We start from the raw sequence: 24,432 nt of genomic DNA, 5'->3' as shown, positions 1-24,432 counted from the left end.
AAACATATAAAAAATGCTTTGGGTGCATCTAACCTTAGTTTAGGATTAACATCTGAAAGGAAAACCATACACCCTGCATCTCCCCATGACACATTACTTGGGTACCTATTAGCAAAAGAATCACGGACTGGATGAACACCAATGTTACCTATCAGAGCCTACTACAGATGTGACTTCTACATTCCGAATGTTTTAGGTTCAGAGCATTAATAGCCACATTTAAATATAGATTTTTCTAGTGAAACAAAGTAATCATGATAGGAACAGGAAAGGAGTATCCAACGACTTAAATAGTAAACATTTCTATAAGACTAGATGGAATTAAATCAAATTTCAAAAGCCATCACCTCTCACATAGATACAAACCTGCTTCAAATCTGTCTCAAGCCTGATCATCAGCCTCACTCAGCCTCTGAGGAAGCCTGCACCTGAAGGTCTAACTCCCGCCCCCGCCCAAACCATTCCAGGCTCTTCCCCACATGCTGTGTGCAGTTCCTGCTGATTTCAAAGCTGTGCTCCATGCAGGGTTACACACGTGGCCAAAAAGTTTAAAAATGCTTGGCCTTTATTAGAAACTTACATGCATCTAAGCTTTCTTTAAAAAGACCTTGGGAAAAAAATAAAATAAAATAAAAATAAAAAGACCTTGGAGGGCAGCCCCGGTGGCTCAGCGGTTTAGCGCCACCTTCAGCCCAGGGCCTGATCCTGGAGACCTAGGATCGAGTCCCACCATCAGGCTCCCTGCATGGAGCCTGCTTCTCCCTCTGCCTGTGTCTCTGCCTTTATCTCTCTCTCTCTCTCTCTGTGTGTGTGTCTCTCATGAATAAATAAATAAAATCTTTAAAAAGACCTTAGAAAGGCTCAAAGAGGAAGCAATATGTAAACTTCAACTTACCAATCAATTCCTCTGAATAGTTGCATGAGATCTTTGAGAGAAAGGACAATCATTCCCATCTCTGAATCCATATTAGCTAGTACAACCCTTTGTTCATAGCAAACGCTCAGTGAAGCTTTAATAAATTGAATTAAAATGGGAGGAACAGGAAGAGCAAAAGCATTCTAGATGGAAGAAGCAGTATGGGTAATAACACAAGGGAGCGAAAGCATAAATGTTCCAGAAAATGGTACCTATAGTGTGTAAGTGACAGGAAGAGAAGACTATGCTGAGAAGTAGTTGGTGGCCAGATCATGGAAAGCTCTGAATGTCATGCCAAAAAGTTAGGAGTTTATTACATTGGAAAAGGGAATGGTGGTGATTAGGGTTGTGCATGAGTATTTAAGATGATTTGGAAGAGGGTTGACCAGAAGCACTATTAAATAAGCTGTTGTGACAGAGAAGAAGGAGAAGGGAAGTCCTGAGCTGGAACAACAGCAACAGAAATGGAACAGCACCATCAGAGAACAAAGGCACCACTCGAGTAGAACCCACAAGACTCAATAGATACAGGGAGAGGAGCACTGAAGAAAATATGAAAGTTTCAAGGTTTATTGAATATGAGAATGTTAAAGGCCATCAATACACATAGGAAATGAGCTATCTGGGGAAGATACGAATCTTTTAGTCCATGTATGAGCATTTAAGTTGAAAGAAATCTTGGTATGTGTCGGAAAATATGAGAATGGGATCCAGGCTCCAAATCCCAAAGTCACCTGCCCCACTCAACCCTGGTAATGGGTGAGATCAGAGAGCAAAGAAGCTACTATTACATGGTTATAAAATATGAGAAATTGTTTTTGTTCTAGAGGAAACTATGAATGTGAATGTTTCTTCCTCCTTTCTGATAATAAACTGATTGATTTCTTTCTCCCCAACTAATAAGGTGCATACATGTGTTCAGCTCTACAATGCTAATCTTTATGTTTGAAATTTTTCTATTCTCCATTTCTTGGTCTTAGCTACTTCTTTTTTCTTGGCCCTGCCTCTTTACTTCTATTTTACTCTACTGTCTTATTTCATCTCCATATATCTCCACTTGTTGTAAAAAAAAAAATGAATAAATGAATGAATGAATGTGGTTTGTAGGAAGCCACCTCAAATCTTTTGTGGAAAAGCAAGGTATTAAATTTGAATTTAATTTAATTTAAACTTAAATAAAAAATTGTTTTATTTGCAGGCATGATAGCTAACTTCTTATGAATTACAGGAATGTTTCTCTCCAATTAAGAAAACCTGCTAGATATTAAATGTCTGAATTTTTTATTTCTTTTTTAAAGATTTTGTTTATTTATTCATGAGAGACAGAGACACAAGGGAGGGAGAAGCAAGCTCTGTGTAGGGAGCCTGATGCGGTACTCAATCCCAGGACCCCAGGATCACACCCTGGATCACTCAACCACTGAGCCACCCAGGCTTCCTAAATGCCTGCATTTTAAAGCAAATCAAGGGATGATTAATTTCATTATGAAATAATTTAGGCACACAAAAGATTCTTGCTCTGAATTAGAACTTTAAGTAATATAATAAAAAAATTTTCTTCAAGCAAAAATTAGAAACTTTTGGCTAGGGGTGCCTGGATGGCTCAGTCAGTTAAGCATCCAACTTTTGATGTCAGCTCAGGTCATGATCAGGGTGGGGTGATCAAGTCCTGTGTGATATTCGCACTCACTGCAGAGTCTGAGATTCTTTCTCTCCCTCTCCCTCTGCTCCTCCCTCCAGTCATGTAGTGCTCTCTCTAATTTAATAAATAAATAAATAAAATCTTAAAAAAAAACTTTTGGCAAGTAAGATCTAACAAACCATCTCTAATTTAATGCTGTAAAGTATTAGGAAAACACTATTAACCAATGTTCAATTTATATACATTTTTTTGAGAGAGAGAGAGAGAGAGAGAGAGGAAAGGGATAGGGGCTGGTGGGTGGGAGAGAGGGAGAAATCCACATCCAGCTCAGAGCCTGATGCAGGGCTCAATCTCACGACTCTGGGATAGTGACCTGAGCCAAAATCAAGTGTTGGACACTTAACTGACTGAACCACCCAGACACCCCTACATACCATTTTTTAAAAAGAAAAGCTACTGAAAGGGATCCCTGGGTGGCACAGCGGTTTGGCGCCTGCCTTTGGCCCAGGGCGCAATCCTGGAGACCCGGGATCGAATCCCACGTCGGGCTCCCGGTGCATGGAGCCTGCTTCTCCCTCTGCCTGTGTCTCTGCCTCTCTCTCTCTCTCTCTCTGTGTGTGTGTGACTATCATAAATAAATAAAAATTAAAAAAAATAAAAGCTACTGAAAAAAACAAGCCATACAATGACAATTCAACATGAAGTGTGTGTGTGTATATATATATTATTATATATATATAATGTATCTAATTATATATCTAAATATATATATATAATGTATCTAAATTATAATCTCTCTGTGCTTGTCTTGGTTCTAGTCCAATAGAAAAGACTCCTTTCCAAGCCTAAAGGGCTCTACTTAATACCCTATGCTTCTACAAATCCTGTCTGTTCTATAGACAACTGATAGTTCATCCTTCAGCCTTATTGTAAGCTCTGCTAGCTCCTTTTAACCAGAAGACTAGTTACCAGGTTCTTGTTCTCCTCCCTGGCACAGCTCCTTAATGTTCAGGCATCTGGATACCTTAATGGAAAATATGCAGGGTAGATCTGAATTTTACATATTCTCCTTCTACACCAAATGTATCCCTCCGTTCACCCACCCACGGGTCTAAACCAAGAAGCGTGCAAGTCATTTTGGAGAAATATTACCTTTTAGAAAAACAGTTTTCAGTTATAGGTCTTCCCAATTTGTCTTAAATGTTATGTCAAATAATGCAGAATTTAAATAGAGCAGATGTCTTTGCAGTCCTTGCAATGGAGATGATCTCTTAGGCATGTTTAGTTATAATTTTTTAAACTATCATTTATTGAGGAGTCAATGTACTAGACATTTAAAACCCACTTTTTAGACTTTGTATAAGGAATTGAGATAATGTGTATTATTTCCATTTTGCAGATGAAGAAACAAAGACAAAAAGCCATGTAAGTACAAAGGCCCTTGGCTTTTTGTACTTATACCACTGTCTCTCTGGATAATTCTTTGGTATTCAAAGAACTCATCAGTTCAACAGGGCTCTAGGCATCCTCAATCTCTCAACATACATTTAGTGAACAGCTTCTCTCTTAGTAAAGGCTTCTAAGAAAGAGTTGATAGCTGTGTCTTGAAACAGAGTCAGGCAGGCAGAGTTAGTAATTCCAATAGGGAGTTGAATATCAAGAGTATGGATTTGAGCATGCTGGAACCTATTAAGACATGCAGGTGGTTGGATATGAGAGTCTGGAGCACAGAGTTCAACTAAAGATATTAATTAGTAGTTGTCAGTATTTCATTGACATTTAAAGCTTTAGCTTTATGACTGTATACCAAAGGGGTGCCTGGGTGGCTCAATCGGTTAAGCGTCTGCCTTCAACTCAGGTCATGATCTTAGGGTCCTGGGATCAAGCTCTGCATCATGCTCCTTGTTCAGTGGGGAGAGCCTGCTTCTCCTTCTCCCTCTGCCTGAAGCTCCCCCTGCTTGTGCTCTCTTTCTCTGTCAAATAAATAAATACAATCTTAAAAAAAAAAAAGATTGTACAGCAAAAACTACAAAACATCACTGATTACATCACAAATTAAAGAAGACCTAAATAGATGGAAAGACATCTTCTATTCATGAAATGTTGGAGAAATGTCATTCAGATCTTTTTGCCCATTTTTAAATTCGATTGTGTTTTTATTGTTGAGTTATAAGAGTTCCTTACATATTCTGGACACTATTCCTTAACAGACATATACTTTGCAAAAAAATTTCTCCGGTTCTCTGGATCATCTTTTCATGTTCTTACTAGAGCCTTGGAAGCAAAAACAAGCCGCTCCCTCTACTTAGGCTCTCTCACTCTTGCTCTCTCAGAAATAAATAAATAAAATCTTTAAAAACAACACAAAAGTTTTCAATTTTGATGAATCCCAATTTATTGAATTTTCTTTTTGTTGTTTATACTTTTGGTATCAGAGCTAAGAAACCACTGTTGAATCTAAAGTCACCAAGATTTACACTGTTTTCTTCTAAGAGTTTTATAGTTTTTACCTCTTAAATTTAGGTCTTTGGTCCATTTTTTTCTTTGCTCCATTTTGAGTTCGTTGTATACATGGTTTGAGGTAGGGGTCCAAATTCTTTTGCATGTGGATATCCTATTGTCTCAACCATTTGTTGAAAAAGTCACTCTTTCCCCCATTGAATTGTCTTGGCACTCTTGTCAAAAATCAACTGGCCATAGGGGCACCTGAGTAGCTCAGTTGGTTAAGTGTTCAACTCTTGATTTTGGCTCAGGTCAGGATCTCAGGGCGGTGAAATCAAGCCTTGCATTGAGCTCTGTGCTGAGCGGAGAGTCTGCTTAAGATTCTCTCTCTCTTTCCCTCTGCCTTTTCCCCTCCCTCCACCCCTGGCTCACATGCACACTCTCTCTGTTAAAAAAAGAAAAAGAAAAAATAATCAACTAACCAAAAATGTAGTCTTCTTAAAATTTTTTTATTTATTTATTCATGAGAGACACAGAGAGTGGCAGAGACATAGGCTCCCCATGGGGAGCCTGATGTGGGACTCAATCTCAGGATGCTGGGATGATGACCTGAGCCAAACGCAGACATCAACTAAGCCACCCAGGTACCCAAATTTTATAATCATTTTTTTTCTTGTTTTTGTTTTGTTTTTAGACAGGGTGGGGGCAGGATCTACCCTTAGTGCAGAGTCCATCATGAGGCTTGATCTCACAACCCTGTGATCATGACCTGAGCCAAAATCAACTGACCAAAATCAAGAGTCAGATGCTTAACTGACTGAGCCACCCAGATGCCCCTGTAATAGTTTATTTCTATTGATTTATATGTCTATCCTTATGCCAGTACTATACTATTTTGAGTACTGAAGTAAATTTTGGAATTAGGGAGTTTTTATAGAGATTGTATTGAATCTGCAGGTTGATTTCAGATATATTATCATTTTAACAATTTTAAGGCTTCTAATTCATGAATACAGGATATCTTTCCTTTTAGTTAGGTCTTTTTAAATTCTTTCAATGATGTTTATAGTTTTTGCTATCTTAAAGTTTAAATGTCAATGAAATATTGACAACTACTAATTAATATCTTCACTTAAACTTCCTTCTGTGCTCCAGACTCTCATATCCAACCATCTAGATATCTTACAGGCTCTACATGCTCAAATCCATACTCCTGATGTTTAGTTCCCGACTTTTTCTTCAGTCTCCCCCATTTGAAGAAATGGCAACCCTGTCCATCTAGTCACATGTTAAAAACCTGTAAGTCATTTTTTATCCTACTCTTCCCTTATCTAATCCATCAGTAAGTCATGATGACTCTTCCAAAATACATATAGAATCTTTATACTTCTCTCCATTTCCACTGTCACCTCCTAATCAAAGCTGTCATTATCACCCACCTAGACAACTGCAAAAGATTACTAACCCTTCTCACTGGTGCTATTTTGCCTGCCTCCAGTCCATTATCCTCAGAGCATCTACCATTAATGGGGATATAATGTGAGCCACATAAATAATTCTGAATTTTCTAGTAGCCACATTACAAAAAAAATAAAAAGAAATAAGTAAATTTGACAGTTCATTTTAATTTAGCCCAGTCTCTCCAAAATATAATTATTTCAATATGTAATCAGTATAAAAAAATTAATGAGACAATTACATTCTCTTTTCATACCAAGGCTTTAAAATCTGGTGTGTATTTTACATTTATAGCACATTCCCTACTTAGAAGCTTAATTTTCATCAGAAATACCTGATCTATATTTAATGTTATAAACTTATAGTCAAAAAAGTATCAGAACATACTTAAAAGTTTTCCAATAACTGAATTAATTATGCTTTTATATTTAGGTTTAAAATTACATAAAGCTGAAAATTCAGTTTCTTGGTAGCACTGGCTACATGGGGTGGTGACCACAGTCTTAAACAGTACTCATCAAAAGTGATCTTTCTTAGATATAAATCAGATTATGTCACTATCCTGATTAAAATCCCCCCTTCAGTTGCTTACCATTGCATTCTGGGCAAAATCTAAACTATTTTTGACACCAACAAAGTCTACCTAAATTCCCTGCTACTTTTCCTTGCCATACTTCCCCTAGCCCAACTTACCTTGAGTTCCTTCAACACACAGAGCTCTTTGATGCCTCAGAGACTTAACACATACTGTTCCTTCTTCATGAACTGCTTTTTCCTAGCTCTTCCCATACCTGATTCCTTTATCTTCAGATGAAATGTCACCTGATCAGACAGGCTTCCTTGATCAACCTATAATGTCCTTCTCTATCATGCTCTAGCAGTGTCATGATCATTTCTGTCATAGCTTCCATACTGAGTTTATAATTACACACTTTTTATTTGCTTGTTGTTGATCTTTTCACTATACCACAAGCTCTACAATGACCAGGAGTATGCTTGTTCACCTATTAATGCCTTTCTGCTGCCTAAGACAGTGCCTGGTACACAGTGAGTGATCAATAAACATCATATGCTGCAGGTAAGTCGGTATGACAAGGGCTGAAACCTCTCTATTATATCTGTTGACTTATCCACTCAATATTTATTCAAAAGTTACTATGTCCCAAAAGTAAAAGAGGGTCTGCCCTCAAGAAGCTCACAATTTAATGATAGAAGTATATAAAATAATTTAAAACAATGTAATATGTGTAACATTAGAAAGTTACTCACAGGGCAGCCCAGATGGCTCAGCAGTTTAGTGCCACCTTCGGCCCAGGGTGTGATCCTGGAGAATTGGGATCAAGTCCCTGCATGGAGCCTGCTTCTGTCTCTGCCTGTGTTTCTGCCTCTCTCTTTGTGTGTCTCTCAGAAAGAAAGAAAGAAAGAAAGAAAGAGAAAGAAAGAAAGAAAGAAAGAAAGAAAGAAAGAGAAAGAAAGAAAGAAGAAAGAAAGAAAGAAAAAAGAAAAAAAAGAAAGAAGAAAAAAGAAAGAAAGAAGAAAGAAAGAAAGAAAGAAAAAAGAAAAAAAAGAAAGAAGAAAAGAAAAGAAAAAAGAAAAGAAAGCTACCACAGTTATGATGCCTAGAAGAGGGATAAATAACTTGGGAAAGATGAGAAAGTGGAAGGTAGCTGAGGTATTCAAGAGATGAGAAGAAAGATAACTTGAGTTAAAGATAATAGGAGCTAGCCTAGTAAAGGATCACATTATTCCTTATAAAGGGACTCATGTGAAATAGGCAAAGAAACGTGAAACAGCATGGTGAATGTGCACAGGGCATGAAAAGCTTTTGGATACAAGCATAAATACAGATAACCTGGAAAGCCTGGGTTATGCAGGGCCTTTTATACCAAGCCAAGAAGCTTAGGTTTTATGCTGTTAGCACTAGGAGCTGAATAGTTTCCACCACCACAGTGACATCACTTAATTTTAATTCCATATCAATCATGGTATGGCAGTGTGGAAGCTAGGTTGGAGGGTTACAGATGGCGAAAGTATGAAGTCCATTGCTATAGTCCAGGAGATGAATGATGCCAACTTGAACTCAGTGGCTGTAGGAAGCATAGGTGATCAATTTCAGAAATACTTAGTAAGGGACACCTGGGTGGCTCAGTGGTTGAGCATCTACTTTCAGCTCAGGGCATGATCCCAGGGTCCCAGGATTGAGTCCCACACAGGGTTCCCTGAAAGGAGTCTGCTTCTCCCTCTGCCTAGGTCTCTGCCTCTCTCTCTCTCTCTCTCTCTCTCTCTCTCTCTCTCTCTCTCTGTGTGTCTCATAAATAAATAAATAAATAAATAAATAAATAAATAAATAAATAAAATCTTTTTTTAAAAAAAGAAATACTTAGTAAAATAAGCTGTTTAAAAATCATTAGTGACCTTGGCAAGGACAGTTTCAGTATCATGATGGGAATAGAAGACACATTTCATTCCTTATCCACAGCTGCAGAAATCACAGGAATTGTGGAAGTCGTGATTAGGAGCTCCCAAATATGGTTGCTTATTAGGAGCACCAGGAGAACTTTAGAAAAATACAGATTATGCTGGCTTAACTCCAGACCCACTGAGTTGGTCACCATGAGTCAAGCCCAAGAACCCTTATTGTGACAAGTCCCTTAAGTAAACCCTTATTTTGACAAGTTCCTTAAGTAAATCTGACAAAGACATCCATATATTTACCTTGGGAGATGGTGGGATGGACCAGCCTTTCAAGTATATTTAAACCTTATAATTCAAATCTATTTGATTCCTAGACTCAGACAGCAAGAGTTCAGAAAGTAATAGTTGGGAAGACAAAGAAGGAGCCAAGCCAAGAGCAGAAGATGGCAGAGGTCAAAATCCTAAGTAGATTTATATTATTAAGAAAATAGATAGAGGGGCACCTAGGCGGCGCAATGGTTGAGCATCTATCTGCCTTTGGCTCAGGTCATGATCCCAGGGTCCTGGGATCAAGTCCTGCAACAGGCTTCCTGCAGGCAGCCTACTTCTCCCTCTGCCTGTGTCTCTGCCTCTCCTCTGTGTCTCTCATGATTAAATAAATAAAAGCTTAAAAAAAAAAGAAAATGGATAGAGCAGTACAGATGAGAGAAGAGATACCTAAAAAACTAAGACACATGGGCAAAGAACATTAGTTTTCAAGCTAAGTGCATTAGTTCCTCAAACACAGTCAATTTTATCTCATAAGTATAAAATATAAATCTCTTGGGGTACCTGGCTGGCTCAGTTGGTGGAGAGTGGAACCCTTGATATTAGGCTTGTGAGTTTAAGCCCCATGTTGGGTGTAGAGATTACTTATGATTTTATTTATATATAATATATCTCACTAAAGATTACTTACTTTCATTCCCAGTCCTAACCCATCTGAAGTTGGATCAACAATTTAATTAGTGAAAACTCAATAAAAATTAAGTACCTAAAACAGAATTGTAGGATGAGCACTGGGTGTTATTCTGTATGTTGGTAGATTGAACACCAATAAAAGTTAATTTATTAAAAAAAATAGATATATAATTATCAGGAAAAAAAAAATAAAACAGAATTGTACAAGATACTGTGGGTAATACCACTAAGGAGTTTGTATTTGTCTCAGGGACCAAAAACTTATGTACATCAGTCAGAAACCTGGAAGTGCCAAACAGCATAGCACCAACCCATCAAAAGGTCAGAGAAGGCTGTAACCTGGCCTCTGGCCTCTGACCTCTGCCCCATCTCAACTTGTCAAATTCTTCCTCTCTAATGCTCATTTCAAACCGTACCTCTTTCATGAAAACTTTCCTGGACTCTCCAAAGAGATGTGATATTTTCTTTTAATTTTCCAGAATACACTCTAATTCTAAAGGCACCCAAATTCTGTCTAAACTTCCATCCCCAGTAATAAACACAGATATCACGTATGTTGCTATGTGAGACACTGTCTAAAGTGTTTTACGTGTATTAACTAATTTAGTCTTCCTAATCCTTAGGACCGATGAGATAGGTCCTCCTATTACCCCATTGTACAGATGAGAAAGCCAAGGCACTAAGAGAGGTTCAGTAATTTCCTAAGATAACAGAACTACCTAAGTGGCAAAGCTAGGATGTGAATGCAGGCAGTCTGGCTCCAGAGACTGCATGTTCTTTACCATAACACTTCATGAGTTCTGGAGTACACCCAATGTTAGTCTACATTAGACTCTGTTGAGGGCAAATATTTTTTAGTTGTCTTTTCATCCCAAAGTAAGCATCCAAGTATATGTTGATTGTTGGAATTCCTTTTGGTCACAAAAGATCATGCTCTGCCCAGCTATGCTCATTCCTGTGTCAGAAACGACCACTTTATACACAGAAAAGATGAGAAAAGTGAAAGGAAAACACATTGCGGAAAGGCAGAAAACAAAAGCTACACAGGTAAAATGTTTTGAAAATCACATAGAGGTTTGAAAAGATGGGTATTAACTCTAAGTTCCTGAGGGTGGTGACATGAAAGTTGTGTGTTGGAAAATGAATCTGAGAGCAGCAATATTAGCATGGAAAGAATGAATGAGAAACAGGAAATGAGAGAGCAGGATGCCATCAGAGATCTCCAAGTATAGGGGAGGACCTGGTCTAGAATGTTCTGAATAAGGAAATTCTAATATGTATTAGATTTAGGAAGAGGATTTTAGACATGAAAAAGAAGACTAAATGAGATTTTTCCAATGAGTTTTAGATCAGTACATCGCTGAAAAAAGAGGTGGATTGTTAAAGCAGATTTTAAAATCAAGCTGTTATTCCTTTTTTTTTTCAAAGAATAATACAATTTATCACTAAAACATTTTTTATTCATAGCTGCTTCTTGGGATTTGCCATTCTTTGAGAGATTCCAGGGTTTTTTTTTTTACATCCACAACTATTTTTTGAAGGCCTGGAAAGACTTGACCCAGGGAGGTCTTAACCCTTTTCTATGTCTGACACTTTTTATCTACTTAGAAATAGTCTATAGAAAACATACGTTTTGAGGGGCACCTGGGTGGCTCAGTTGGTTAAGCACCTGCCTTGGGCTCAGGTCATGATCCCAGGGTCCAAAGATCAAGCCCCACATAGGCTCCCTGCTTCTCCCTCTCCTGCTCCCTCTGCTTGTGCTCGCTTCCTTTCTCTCTCTCTCTCTGTCAGATAAATAAATAAAAAAATTTTAAAGTACATTTTTTTAAAAGCCAGGTTGCTTACTGACACCCAGCAAGCTAAATCATAGACTTTAAATTAAAAAGAAACTTTAAAGTCCTTTTGCTCAATCTGCCTCCCGTCTACACCGTGCCAAGGAGCCAGTCAGTCTTTCATCCCTGGCCTCTATCCTTCTGGTGATGGAATACTTACTGCTTCAGAGGAACTCATTCCATTTCTTAACTCTTCTGTTGAATAATCTTTTGATGTTAAGTTTAAATCTGTCTACCTGTAACTTTCATTCATTTGTTCTTTGTCTTCTAGGGACCTACAGTCAATCCAATCCCTCTCCAGTTAACAGCTCCTTAAGTATTTGGAGACAACATCATGACACCACCGACTACTTTCTAACAAATGCCTCACATAGGAATCGTCAGCCTGGTTACCCTAATAATAACAGCACAGTGCATATCAACTGTAGAGACTTGTACCCTACTGGGCCACCAAGTTCTTTGATAGAGCAGTTCTTTACAAAGAGTTTCACATATAATCTGGAATATAGTAGACTCTCAAAATACGACTATACATGACTCAGTGAATAAATAAATCCACCTGCAAACAGAACTTTCAAACATATTATCAACTGGTTTTAGCATCTACCTATAACCAAACAAGTTTATTCTTTCTGTCCTCAAAAATCAAATAAATGTCATATGAAGAAAATATAAACCCAGAAATAATCTGGCAAGTATTCAGGTAAATGAGACATCTTAACAAGTAAGAAACCTCAATGGGGGAGACCATTTTTATTGTATATCTTTTTGAAGTGTCTCAGTTTTTAACATATGTACCTATTCATTGACTAAAAGATAGTTAATTTATCAAAATAAAAATAATAAAATTATCTTCATTTTAAATTGTCTAGTGGAATAGTATGGTATAGTGTGAATTGTGCCTTCTGTAATAAAAAGATCTGTCCTACTACACAAATATGGAATCATCAAATAAATGATTAAAAATAACATTAGATTTAATCTAGTCCAGAGACATTCAACAATTTTGAGGCCAACCGTAGTAAGAAATAAATTTCATATTGCAGCATGATATACATATATAAATATATAACTAATGCAAAAGTTTCCCAATAATGTATGGTATTTATCATTACTATTCAGGATATTTACTCTGATATTTTTTAAAAGCTGTCACAACCCATTAAATTGATATCCTGTCCTGCTAATAAAGTCATACCCACAATTTGGGAAACACTGATCTAGTCCAAAATCCCCCCCTACCTACAACCAATTTATTGATAAAAAAAGGTACAATTCAGCTTGAATAAGTGGTATATACAGAATCATACAGCTAATTCATATAGCATTAAATGAAAATGAGAACTGAAATGCAGCTCTTAACTTCATGGAAGGTGCGAAGAGTTGGGCAGACAGACAACGCAACCAATTGTGCAGTAAGATCCCTGTGCAGGAAGATATGAACAAGGACCACCAAGGAGGGGCTTCTAAATCAGACAGGAAGAGCTGAGGAAAACCAGTAGGGTTATGGTTATACTGGACTAATCCCAGCTTTCATTGCTTTTCCCCATGGTGAAGCAATCCTTTAACAAACATCCATCTCAAACTAAATAATTCATGAATACTCCTAACGCCCACTGCAGTTAAGACTTCATCTGTTTTTCTTCCTATCTCCCTACAATACAGTAGACATTCACACTCAATTAAGCAAAACTTCCTCCTTCCCATTCCTGCCCTTGTTCTTGAAGCAAGAGATTCATGATCCTTCCACCATTTCCCTTCTTCAATTGAGAAAAAAATCCCTTGGGAAAATATAATATTCATGGTAGATAAATCAAATCAAGTACCACCCCCAAAAATTTCACATGTTTCTTTGTTAGGGTTAAGTAAACAGATCATGGAAAGTTTCTTAAATTGAATCCACAAACTGCAGCCAGTATTCAAAAAGTTATATTGGTATTTCTAGATGAAAATACAAAAATCTCACCACACAACGGTTATTGTCCAGGAAGTAGGATTCAGAATCATGAATGCTAGGACCCGTGAAAGTAGACCATGAGCCTTTTCCCCTCTTTTAAATATATGAAAAGAATGAATCTCAGTTTTATTAACCAGAAAGCAGAAACACACATACACAGATCTCTAAGTTTCCTCTAGATAAGGCACCCAAAGCTACTCTTACACAAATGTTCTGAGGCATACCTAGTAACACAAAGACAACGTCATTCCAAATGGAACCAGTTAGCTTCCACCAGAGCTGAAACTGGTGGTTAGTTAAGTTGTGAGACTGTCAATTGAGTCAGAATATGAGTTTTTCCACTGAAAATAATCACTGGATATTACTTCAACTTCTACTATACAAATTGCACTACTTCTCTAAAGCCTAACAACACCAACACTATTTTTCTGTCTTACCTCCCGATCTCTTTGCTGTAGATGTTTTCTGTTCCTTGGACTTAGCTTATACACTCACTCAGTAGTCCTGCTTTTCCAGTAGGACTCGCTATTGTTTTTCCCACTTCTACCCCCATCTTTGCCTATAATTTCATCCGATATTTTCAAAAGATACAGATATGCTAAGAATGGTTTATTCCATATCATAGAATCAAATACTTTCCTTAAAATTTATTCTAAGAACAAAGGAAAATTGCAGCAAAACTCATTTTAATTCTACTATTGCAATGTTACTAATTCTTACATTCATTATCTCTAGTATCACCATTTAAACCTTAGCATGGGGCAGCTCGGGTAGCTCAGTGGTTTAGCGCCGCCTTCAGCCCAGGGCCTGATCCTGGAGACCCAGGATCGAGTCCCACGTCAGGCTCCCTGCATGGAGCCTGCTTCTCCCTCCGCCTGTGTCTCTGCCTCTCTCTCTCTCTCTCTCTCTCTCTCTCTCTCTCTCTCTCTCTCCTTCATGAATAAATAAAATAAAATATTAAAAAAATAAAAATAAAATAAAAATAAACCTTAGCATGTCATTTAACTTTTACCTGCTCAATCTTCTTCATTTCTGAATTGAAGTTAATAAAATAAGTCTTTACTCTCTTCTCAGGAATATGTTTGGATTAATAAAAGAATAAATGGAAAAGTGCTCTGGGGGCAGCCCAGGTGGCTCAGCGGTTTAGCGTCACCTTCAGCCCAGGGTGTGATCCTGGAGACCTGGGATCAAGTCCTATGTCAGGCTCCCTGCATGGAGCCTGCTTCTCCCTTTGCCTGTGTCTCTGCCTCTCTCTCTCTCTCTCTCTCTCTCTCTCTCTCTCTCTCTCTCTTTCTCTCTCTCTCTCGAATAAATTAAAAAAAGGAAAAGTGCTCTGGAACTGATGAGAGAAAACACACAAACTGGATTTATGTTGTTTTACGCTGTTTAAAGAAAAACATACACTATGGGTAATGCTAAGTGTGGATGTGGACAATGCTTTCTCTAAAGAAGGCCCATGTATTTTCTGTTAGGATAATCTAAAAGTTAGTATTTTGACGCAGCTGTAATTTTCCAACATGCACAAAATGGAGAATTTGCATATATGCTTTACTATCATCTCTCCTAAATTTATTTTTGTTTTTAAAAATATTCTGAAAACTTCCAGTCTAGATAAAAGACATAGACTAATAGCCATTAAATGGGTTCTAATACCAACTCTAATGTGGTGAGGGAGGTTCCCAAGCCAACAAGCAGTGCTCAGATTCCAAAGGTTGAGGGCCCAGTCCCATAAGCTTGTACCCCAACACTTCAAATGCCAATCTGACCCTCTCTGGGCTCAATTAATTTGCTAGAGTGCCCCATGGGACTCAGAGAAACATTTAACTTATTAGATTACCAGTTTATCATTAAAGGATATAAGTCAGGAACAACCAGATGGAAGAGATGCATAGGGCAAGGTATGGAGAAAGGGTGAGGTACTTCCATGCCCTCTTCAGGCAATCTAGACTCCCTAAATCTCCATGTGTTCACCAACTCAGAGTTTTCTCTCTCCTGGGTTTTTATGAAGGCTTCATTTCATAGCTAAGATTGATTGAATCACTGGCTACTGGTAACCGATTCAACCTTAAGTTCCTCTCCTCTCCCAGGAAGCTGGGGGAAAGGACTGAAAATTCCAACCCTCTAATCACAGGGTTAGTTAACCAGCCCCCATCCTTTTCCAAGTCACCACATAATATAACAAAAAGACTACTTTATCACTCTCAATACTTTGGGAATTTCAAGTTTTGTGAGCTATAAGACAAGAACTGTGAATGAAGACCAAACAGTATGAGAATTGTATTTTGGTCATATGAAATAAAATCTTTTTTTTTAAATAAAATCTTAAGAAAAAAGTGGGGGGCACCTGCATAGCTCAGTCAGTTAAGCATCAGACTCTGGGTTTCAGCTCAGGCCATGATCTCAGAGTAGTGAAATCAAGCCCCACAATGGATTCCTTGCTCAGCAGAGTCTGCTTGTCCCTCTCCCTCTGCTCCCCACATGCAATAAATAAATAAATAAATAAATAAATAAATAAATAAATAAATAATTTTTTAAAAAGGAGAGAGAGAAATAATTTTAGTCATATGAATGATCAAATATATTTTTTCTTATAAATCATAATATCATAGCCATAATTTATTGAATGCACATTATGGGCTATACACTAAACATTATCTTACTTAGAACTCACATGCACATAAAATAATAAAGTCCGTATTTTACCCCTATACTGCAGATGAGGAAATTAAGTCCCAGGGAAGTTCAGTGCCTTACTGAGGAGCCATGCTACCAAACAAGGCAGAGGTAGGACCAGTGAGCAAAGCCTGCATTCTATCACCAGGATATGATGAGTCCTTGTCAAATGTTGGCTTTCTGAGATCTAAGAAATATCATAAATAAGATTAGTCACCCATCAAATTACTAATTTAAATGGATTTGTCTTTTCAATTCCAAGCCACTGAAACAATAGACAATGAGGTCCTTCAGAAGCCCTACCACTTCTAAGAGGTATGTATGTGTTATTCATGGGTATATCATGACCTTGAAGCAGTGGGAGATGAAAATGAGACACTGTCACAAAATAGTACTGAGGCACACACTTTAAACTTTGAGAAATACAGGACTTTCAGCAGGGATGTCAGAAAAACAAGATCTAAAGCGGTCCTGTGTCATTCACATAATTCATGGATTAAATATATCATCCTTTTCCTCAACAACTATCTTGCCTTCCTAATCAATGAATATTAAGGATTTAATACAATATTAATGTTTGTTGAAATTATTAAAATAATTTCTATGATATCGATGGGCCTCACTCTAAGAACACAAAAACAAAAAGTAACAATACCTATGAAACAGGAAAACTAAAAGGTGAGGATTTGCTACCCAATACCTATCTTTTATTTTACCAAAAAGTTCTATTCATTTCTTAAAACAGTAACTTGCCATATTTATATTATTTACCAATTCTCAACTTTTCAAAAGCTTTCTTTGGTTTAAGTAAGGTCTATCAGTGACCACCACAGACACAACTTTCTAGATACGCCCACCTGGCAGGAAAACATTAATAATGTGTGAAAATATTCACTATTGCATTTAGTCTTTTCCTGGGCCTGTTTCCTAAAAGTCACAAATATACTAGCGTATATTATCGCAGCCAACTTACTGGTCTAAGCCTAAACTTGACAAAAATCCTGCTCCTTCTTTCCTTCTGCTATTGGTAGGGCAGGGGGATGACGCATCACTGCAGACCTGCTAGTGAGCAAAGTAATCAAGGGAAATATCTAGGAGGCAGAAAGACTGGTCTAATGGAAAGGAATGGGAAAACGAGGAGGCAGAGCAAGGGTACAAGGGAGGCACCTTAAAACAAGAGGAAGAAAAGAAGATGATGACCTGAACAGGGTTCCCAGTTCTGAACACCAAGTTCCAAACTCAACTCTGATTCTGTCTCTGACCTTGGGTAAATCTCTCAGTCTCTCTGCATCCTAATGTAGCTCCTATGTTAGCAAATTAAGACAGAAGAAAGTTTCTTACAGAACCTAGTGAAACGCCTGTCCTTGCTACTGATAAAAGCAAAGCTAAGCTTCCTATGACAAAACAAAACAAAACAAAAAATACCAACTTGGTATTAATAAACCCTCTAATCTGTCAGGACAGTGTTTAACTCAAAAATGCATATTGTTTAGTGTCAACACTCTTCCTTTACCCTCCCCCACTTCTAAACAATATCAACACATTCTATTCTCAGGTTTGCCTGTAGAAAATCTTCCCTGACATTTTGTCTTCAGTTCACTTCATTACTTGAACTAAAGGCCTTATTCTTGGGACGCCTGGGTGGCTCAGTGGTTGAGCATCTGCCTTTGGCCCAGGGCATGATGCCAGAGTCCCAGGATCGAGTCCCACATCAGGCTCCCTGCATGGATTCTGCTTCTCCTCCCTCTACCTATGTCTCTGCCTCTCTCTCTGTGTATCTTGTGAATAAATAAATAAAATCTTTAAAAAATAAATAAATAATAAAGGCCTTATTCTTAAAAAGAAAACAGAATTCCACTCCCTTCAGCATTAGTGCCTTAGAGGTACATATAAAGCAGTTGGCCTAATCCATCCCACTCTCACTTAGCCTTCACTGCATCCAGCTATATTTTTAATCTCTCCAACCTTTTTTCTTTCCTCCTAATCTTCTCTCAGGCCCGCTCCAGTACATTGTATCTCTTTGTGATAAAGTGATAGTCTAAATTCAATGCTTTGTTGTGGAGTCAGACACTGAAACACAGATAACCACTTTCCCACTTTGACATCGATATTCTAGTTACATGCAGCCTTGAGTTAAAATGATACCAAGCTGCCAAACGACACTGGAAACTCATATATTGTCTACTTTCCTCTTATATCCCAACTCAATTTCAGAATTGTGGGTTTTCAAGGGTTTTTTTTTGTAAAAATAAGTTGACATAGTATAATTTATTTTATCCCAATCTGCATTATACCTAACTGCATTTATTTTATAAAACCACTTGAAAGTTGAGCTCTCATACCTTATGTTGTCAGTTCTTTTTGTAAGAACATCAGTTTCTATGCATTCATACTTCCTGCTATATTCTTACCCAGTGTACTCAGAACTCATTAAATATATGTTCATTGACTTGACTTGATCATACTTCTCAAGAGCATCAATAGGAGTCATATCCAAGGCTAAATCTCAGTTTGGCCACTTACTAGCCATGTGACTCTAATTACTCTCGTCTCTAACCCTGAGTTTTCCTCCCCTATTGACAAGGGGATGTGAAAACAGGGAAAGTAAGGAAAGCATGGAAAATATGTAATAGTGTCCATGCTTACAACTCAGTAAGGCTAAATAAACACTGGCTTCCTTCTTACTTCTACTTTATAAAAATGTAGTGGATTTTTAAATTAATGCTGAGGAGCACCTGGGTAGCTCAGGGTTAAGCATCTAACTCTTGATTTTGGCTCAGGTCATGATCTCAGAGTCAGGGAATTAAACCCTGCAAGGGCTTGGTGCTGAGCTTGGAGCCTGCTTGGGATTCTCTCTATATATCTGCCCCTCCCCCTCATCTCTTAAAAAAAATGTTTAATCAATTAAATAATCAATTAATGCTGAGACTGTGAGAAATTACAAAGCAGACTCAGAGATAGGCAAAACTTCGGCCAGACAGAAAAAAAAGTGGATTATTCTGTACAGTACATTAATTAATTTAGGGTTCCCTTGACTTGGCTCTTGTGGGAGAGAAAAAAAAATCATCTCTTTCAGCAGTTTGTAGTCCCCTCGATATCAAATAAATTACAGTAATAAATAAAACATCATAATTTAACTCCATTTACTAGCTCTAACAAAAGGTACCACTACCTAAGAAAAACACCTAATAATCCAATAGTTTAACCTCTAGCATAATAACATAGCTAACTATTAAAGTTTCCATTCCTCCCAAGTTCTGGATGACTGTCTATCCAAATTCACTCTTAAAGAAATCAATAAAGTACACTCTGATATCTGATCATCAACAGTAAATTTCAAAAGAGAGATATCCTATCCAAGTCCAGTATACCTACTTGTATTCTTCTCAGATACTATTAATAAAAAAGAATTAAGTTGATTGTAGTAATTAACTCCAACTGTACACTTGTGATCACCTAAAGTATATCATGTATGTTAATTCAGCAAAAGTATCTTCATAAGTTCAGATTTTATCAATTCATTGCTGGACCAAAAAAAGTTCAGATGTCTGACATTTTATTTAAATAGACTCTTGGGAACCATGAAGCACAATTTTCAAAAATTATCACAACTTAATTGTTAGCACCTATTTATCTAATCACTTTAATACCTGGAAGCTATTTGTTGAAAAATATTCGCTAATTCAGCTGCTTTGATAATTAAAAAAATAATTTTCCTCAATACAAACCTGTTTCTGAATTAAGAAGTTTTGCTAATATGAGTGCTTCTGTGCCTAATCTTACTCGCAATTAAAGAACTCTGGCCTCCTCAATTTTTAACTACTCTCTTGAAATCAGTCAAAGGATTCAAGAATAGATTAGTGCCTAAGCCATGTAAATGACTTAAGGATTTTTTAAAAATTATCCAGTTATGTCCATTGCAACAACAGCATCAAGTGGCTATTAAGGTTCTCTCTCAAAAAAACTTTTATTAGACAATCCACATATCTGTCTTTAAAACATCACAACTAGGGACGCCTGGGTGGCTCAGCGGTTTAGCACCTGCCTTTGGACCAGGGCATGATCCTGGAGTCCTGGGATAGAGTCCCACATTGGGCTCTGTGCATGGAGCCTGCTTCTCCCTCTGCCTGTGTTTCTGCCCCTCTCTGTGTCTCTCATGAATAAATAAATAAAATCTTTTTTAAAAAATCACAACTATATAAGTATACATTTGACATTTCCACCTGAAATGCACTCCCTTAACACAGTCAACTTTGAAAAATCTTTTTAATCATTAATCACAAAACCTGCTATATTTGTACAAAATTAAAAGTCTATTTACCACTCAGACTAGAATAAAATAATGTGGAATTCTCTGCCTATATAATTAGTATTGAAAAACTAATGTTTTTAACAAGTATATCATTATAAAACATTTGCACATTAGCAACTAATACAGTTTTCCTTTAACACCTCCATAAACAAGTTATATGTATTCTAAACACATACTTAAATAAACAACCCAATTACATGCTAGAGCTCCCTTCAAGAATGTCTAATATAGTAAAGAAAAGTACTTATTCTTTAACTAATGTGGCTTCTGCCTAAGGGGTTGCCTCAAATCTTCTGTGAAATAAGGCAAAGTAGACTTAAATAAATATGAACACTACTATTAATATGGCAGTTTCTTGTCCATTTAGGAGGTGCTTTTTTTTTTAAGATTTCATTTATCTATTCATTCATGAAAGACAGAGAGAGAGAGAGAGAGAGAGAGAGAGAGAGAGAGAGAGAGAGAGAGGCAGACACACAGGCAGAGGGAGAAGCAGGCTCCATGCAGGGAGCCTGACGTGGAACTTGATCCCAGGACTCCAGGACCACGCCCTGGGCCAAAGGCAGGCGCCAAACTGCTGAGCCACCGAGGGATCCCCAGGAGGTGCTTTTTAAGTGTGGTCAAAGAAAGAAGTTAAAAGTATTTATCAGAGGATTTGGTAAATCTAAGTATGGAGGGAGCAATATGGCACCCTGGTTTACAGTATAGGTATAGAGCCCATACCTCAGGTTGGATCCTAGCTCCACTGTTTTTATGTTAAATTAAATTAGCCATCAGCAAGTTACTTGAACTGTCTAAATCTCAATTTCTTCTTCCATAAAATGAAACTCATAAGAGTACCTTCCTTTGTGAGGTTTTATGATTATTAAATGAGAATACCCATGTAAGAGTCCTTAGAGTAGCACCAGATGCATAGCAAGCTCTCAATAAATGTTAACCACTACCATAACCATCATCATATCAACTCACTGCACTGCAATAAAAAAAAAAACACTGGATATGAAAGTAGTTGAGTAAATTCTGTTCTTTCATACACAAACCAAATGGGCAGACCCCACACCAGATAATGAACCCCTATATTCACATAAGTCTCAGCTTCTACTCACTAGACCTTACGCTGCCTCTCACTGCCAGTCTATATCTCATCTGAACAACCAAAAGAACAATCTGGTTACTCACGCTATATTACATTAATATGTAAATTCATCACTTCAGAAAGAATATCACAAACAAGTAGTTCATTCATGACTCATTTTATTCATAACAATTTAAAACTTGTCACCCCAAAATTGGATTTTACAGCTACAGTTTAATGAAGTAAACACATTCACAACCAGATTCGTTCAGTGGTATCAAAAAAAATCAATATAAACTATCTGAGAGGAGAAAATAGTTAATCCACTAAATATGGATTGTTAAGTATTGAGGAAAATGCATCATTATTTTGAAGAGAACAAGCTTAAATGAGAGCAAACACAATTCATACAAGCAATGACCCCTTGTTTTATGACTACATTGGATAACTACAATACGCCAGAGTCCTCAAATGAAAACAGCTACGTGTAAAAGAAGAAAGTTTCATCCTTAAAGGAAAGGACCTTATCCTTATTACAAAACTTCTGGATAACAAAAAGATAAAAGGTTATAGTGGAATACAAGTAGTTTTTTTCTGCCTAGGACCAATCTCCTTTCAAAATTGAGAACTCCTTTTTCCCTAAGGTTGGTTTATAATTAGAAATTAGATTCCTCAATAATTCAATGACCGAAACCTTTATTAAAGTCAAATGACCTTTTTAATTAATTTTTTTCCTAATATATAAGCTCTGCTAGGCAAGTGTCATCTCTACAGATAATAAAGCCTTTATATATTTATTAAATGAGTTTTTTCCCTCTATGTTCACCCTTTCCTTTGATTTGATATTTTAACAGTAATTGTTGATAAAACTTTAAAAAGTATAACAGAGTACTATTGTGCTAAATGCTCTGATTTGTATAATGCTTATAATGTCCTTATTTTTCATTCTAAATGAAAAGCACAAAAATGCTTAAGCTAAAATATTTTACTCTTCCATATATCTTTTCCTTTTAATTCACATTTTAAGACTATAGCTAGTGAGGGGAAATGTATACAACTTTATTACAGCATTAAGTAGTGTGTCAGGATTTGAAAACCTGGAGAACCGAATTGAGATATGTGCATAATACTGACATTAGGTTCAACAGCTCCTGACACAAACAATGCATTTATAATACAGGCCTATCCAAGTAAATATATGAAAAAGATGCATAAAAATATGGTAACTGCACTTGAATTACTTACAATTTTAGTCTTCAATTATTTGTTCAAAAAACAAAAGTAGTTAAATGACTATTAAGGCACCATGTTAAATGTGCTGGAGTTTGAAGATTCAAAATTACATTGTCCTCAAATCTCACTTTCCTATGGATACCACTTTAAATTTAGTGAATTTCATTGACAATAAATCAAAAAAAGTAAAACTCTTAATTAAGTATATGACTGTCGTGTTTATGTCTGAAATCACATCCATCCATCACTTCACCATTAATCTATGATGACGTATGCAAAATGTTTTACCATCAGTTTCTCATCACTCAAAATGGTAAGACCTGCAAGTGAAGGGATTAAGAGACTTAGGCAATGATACCAGCCAATTGTCAGCAATTCTACTTTTTTATTAGGATCCTAAGCTTTCTAGTTCATACAAGGGGGAAAAAAGAATATCATCAGAGAGATAGAGCATCATCTAAGATAGAAGAATATGCACTTTATAGATACTAACATTCCCAAAGGAGATGTGGGAATATGGAAATTTTACACACCACCAAACACTAACAAAAAAACAAAAAAAAAGAAAAAAAGGAACAGGACCCTCTGGAATCTCCAGTCACTTGACTAGCCAAGTAAAAGGAGTAAAGTACAATCTGGATTGTGCCCCCTCCGGCCCGCTGTCTCAGGGCTGCACATTTCTCCCTGGTTTACTATAGGACACAGATTTCAGCCTTCGTAATGCTCTCAAACGGGCTTTTCTTGGCAAACGTCTGCGCTCCTCAGGCGAGGCCGTTAAGGTAACTTAATCCCTGGCGAACTGCTCAGGGGAAGCAATGCTGATTCCCAATTCAAAAATTAATCCTTTAAGCTCTTTCTGTGCGAAGAGCCACGATGGAATCCATAACTATAGCTGAGACCCCTCATTTTATCTCGAAGCCCCGCAGGACAGAGGCGAGCCCCGGGAACGGAAGCCGCTGCGGGGGAGGGGGCGCAGGGAGCGTGCGAGGAAGATGCTGGTCAATTCCGAGAGGATGCGGGAATGACACGGCATCTGGGCAACGCGGGTCCACGCTCCCCTCCCTCGACACCAGCCTGGGGCTCAGAATAGGTGCCCACGCGGACACACACCACCTTTTATTCTCCGACTCCTAGGGAGGAGAATGGTGGGGAAGCGCGGCTGGATAAAGCTTCCACCACAACAAACGGCTCCTTTCTCCTCGCACCCCGCCTCCCCGGCGAGGGGCTGAGCACGACCGTCTCCAACAGTGGACAGCTGAGCGCAGCCGAGCCCCGGGGCGCGGAGGACCGCAGCTCCGCGGGGGGCGGGGGCCGGGGGCCGGGGGCCGGGGGGCGCCTGGAGCCTCGCGGAGGCTGGCAGGAAACGGAGGGGGATGTGGAGCCGGGAAAACACAGCAGACGGGGACTGGGAAGCTCCCGGGCGCGCTCCGCATCCAGGCTGCCCGAGGCCGGCGCGCCGGGCGGACCCCCCTCCCCTGACTCCCCGACCGGAGGACGGAGAGGAAATGGCTTTGTATCGC

At 37.9% G+C, this 24,432-nt stretch overlaps 1 protein-coding gene across 5 annotated transcripts in view; it reads right to left on the bottom strand.

Moving 5' to 3' along the window:
* The window catches only part of DNM3 (dynamin 3), a 555,059-nt gene that overhangs the window by 530,154 nt on the left and 473 nt on the right, over positions 1 to 24,432 (bottom strand). The window lies entirely within an intron of this gene.

This window comes from Nyctereutes procyonoides, unplaced genomic scaffold (genome assembly GCF_905146905.1).
Source record: "Nyctereutes procyonoides isolate TBG_1078 unplaced genomic scaffold, NYPRO_anot_genome, whole genome shotgun sequence".
NCBI classification, from domain to species: domain Eukaryota; kingdom Metazoa; phylum Chordata; class Mammalia; order Carnivora; family Canidae; genus Nyctereutes; species Nyctereutes procyonoides.
Note: the sequence above shows the minus strand (reverse complement) of the source record. Positions and strands in the feature narration are given on the sequence as shown.